Source organism: Nannospalax galili, unplaced genomic scaffold (assembly GCF_000622305.1).
Source record: "Nannospalax galili isolate Female #2095 unplaced genomic scaffold, S.galili_v1.0 scaffold15, whole genome shotgun sequence".
NCBI classification, from domain to species: domain Eukaryota; kingdom Metazoa; phylum Chordata; class Mammalia; order Rodentia; family Spalacidae; genus Nannospalax; species Nannospalax galili.
In genome coordinates, this window is record NW_008337322.1 from 4052746 (window position 1) to 4055647 (window position 2902).

The window sequence follows — 2902 nt, forward strand, 5'->3', positions numbered from 1 at the left end:
ATACATTTCCCAGTCACAACCAGACCCCCTCCCCATCCATGCCTCCCCCATTCCCCACGAACCCTATGCACTCTGCCACACATGCTGAGTCCTATTCATTCAGGTGTTTGTATCCAAATGTTCTAAGTGTAAATGCACCCACTGGATTCTAGTCAGCCCATCCAGTGTTTGTATATAAGTCATGCTCTCCCTCACCCAGCAGCAATCAGTCTCAAATAGTTCTCAATCTAGTGCTGGACCTCCACCCATTTCTCACCTCCCCTTTGGACCCTTGTTTAATTATTTAATTGGGTCCCATGCTGGATGCCACCTCTGGCGCAGGCTCACATGAGCAAGCCTCCAGTGGCCTGGAAGTCTCCACCTCCCTGTGTTCAGCAAGCCTGAGTGTCCTGGAAGCCTCCGCCTCCCTGGCTCTTACGATCTTTCCACCCCTTCTTCCACAATGGTCCCTGAGCCGTGGGTGGATGAGGTTCCAAATAGGAGCCCATCCTACACTCTACAGTCTCTTATTCTTCAAAACTTGACCATTTGTGACCTTCTGTGTGCATTGCACTCTGATGTACGTGGAAGCCTCACTGGTGACAGTTGAGAGGTGCATTAGCCCTCTCTCTACCTCTTATTCCGTTATGTTCCATGGGCCTTGGTTGTAGAGATTCGACAACAGGCATCACCTAGTACTGGGCATCCCCAGGCATATGTTCTCTGTGCCTGACCAGACGGGCATCTCTGCAGTAGCCTCCATGTTTTGCACAAAGAAGCTTTTTTGATGAGTGCTGTATGGTATGCTTAACTTTTCTGTTCTAATTTATTGTTTTTTACTTAACGTAAGAATTTGAGCTTCATTTGAGACTTATTTTACAGTAATTAACATTTAGCATAGTACTTTTTTCTGTAATACTTTATTTTCCTCTCACACATTTTTATGTGTGATTTTATTCATGATTATTTTCAATATTTCCTCCAGTTCTAATTTTTCAAATATATAGAGTTACAAAAATAGAGTTACAAAATATCTATGTTTCCCTTTCACTCCATACAACTTAAAAGATGTATTTTTTAAATTTCAGAGTACTTTAATACAGAGTAGAAAGAAGACTGAAGATCAGATGTATTCAAAGTTATTACAGAACCAGCAGTAAATTTTACTCATTTTATTTCTCCAGTGTACCTACAGGGGAAAGTATTCCCTTGTCTCAAACTTGTGATCACTGTGGTCTTCTGCCAGAGCCTTTAACTGATTCATGTGGTAGTTTGATATGTGGGTTGTAAAAAAATGGAAATAAAACTGTAGGAATTTATCTCACACTCTCTGCTTATTAGGAGTTTATTTTCTAATTTCTGATTTTAGCTCACCCCAGCTTGCTTGTCTTTGGGCTCTGTCTGCTTGTACTGACAGCCACACTGGGCTTCAGACTGTACTGAATTCAGGCTAGCAGATTTAGTTTCTAATTTATTATTTGTAATGAATGGTTTCCTATTTTTCCCACAATGGCCATTAACACTTCAGTTGTTTTTTGAAATGGGGTTTCCCTGTAGCCCCAGTTGGTCTGGAATTCACTATGGAGACCAGGCTGGCCTCTATCCTGCAGAGATCCATCTGCCTTTGCCTCTCAGTGCTGGTATTAAAGACATGTGCCACCACTTCCAGCTAGTCATCAATATTTAAAAATCTATGATCTTCCATCATATCTCTGTCATCTCTGAGTCTGTTGTTGCTAGTTGCTTTGTCTCTTGACAGTAGATCAATAGATTTTGTTTTTCTTTCTTTTCATTTGACTTACAATGAAAGATGATGATAAAATGAAAACATTTTCTAAGGAAAATATGTTTCTCCTTCTAAGCTGTTAATATGGACAACTGAATAAATATAATTGAGTATTGATAATTGGGATTTGGGAGCTGCTGTTGGCATGGTTACCTTCATTGTGAGAATAGATTTAAACATTTCCTCCATGAACAGAATTCTGTACAGGAACTAGGATGCTAGAGATATTTTCTGAATCAATATCCTGCCCTCAGAGTGATGTGAAACGCACTTTGAATGACTACGGCGAAGGAGGCTGGAGGGTTCTTTGGGGTTCACTGCTACTGTTCAACAACGTCTGGGTGCTCTTAACTGCAAGGCTGGAGTGTCTCTGTTTTCTTCTGGCCCAATTTCTATCATACTGTTGTCCTATGCACCAAGGGCTCATGATCCAGCTTTTTCTTAAGTGTTACAGCTTCAATCTGGAATGTTCCCTATAAAGGCCACATGTCAATGGTTTAGCCACTAGCTCACGCTCTTGCATGGTGGTAGAACCATTATGAAGCGGGGCACCATGGCAGCTCATTTGAAGTGGCCTCATAAACAGAATTGAGATAGGTGATTTTGAAACATTGGGATTTGGTAGTTTACTCAGCATTTCTAACTGTGATGGGAGGAGCATCATCCTTCCCAGTTATCTTCATTCTTCATGGATGAAGAAGGCCCTGGTGTTGGCTTTTTATGCTGTCTCTGTCCCAGAAGTGTCTTTCCTCCCTTCCTGCATTTCCATGTGCAGAGACCACCAGTCTGAGTTTTTGAAGGTTTTCTCCAGAATCAGAATTCGCCTGTGTTGGTTATTCATTCGTTAGCATTTTAGCCCCCATATTCCTTTGGTTTTTATTTTATAATGTACGAATGAGTTTAGGGATCCTTTGGGAAAAGAAATTATTTATGCAATCAGTTATTTCACCCCTTGAAACACTTATTACTTCATCAACACACTAAACTCTTTTGAGACAGACCGGGTAGCACAGGCAGAGGCAGAAGGGAAGGTTTGAGTTTGATATCAACCTGGTTTACATAGTGAGTTCTAGGCCAGCCAGGGCTGCATATCAAGGCCTTGGCTCAGTTTGAAAAAAAAAAAAAAAAAAAAAAAAA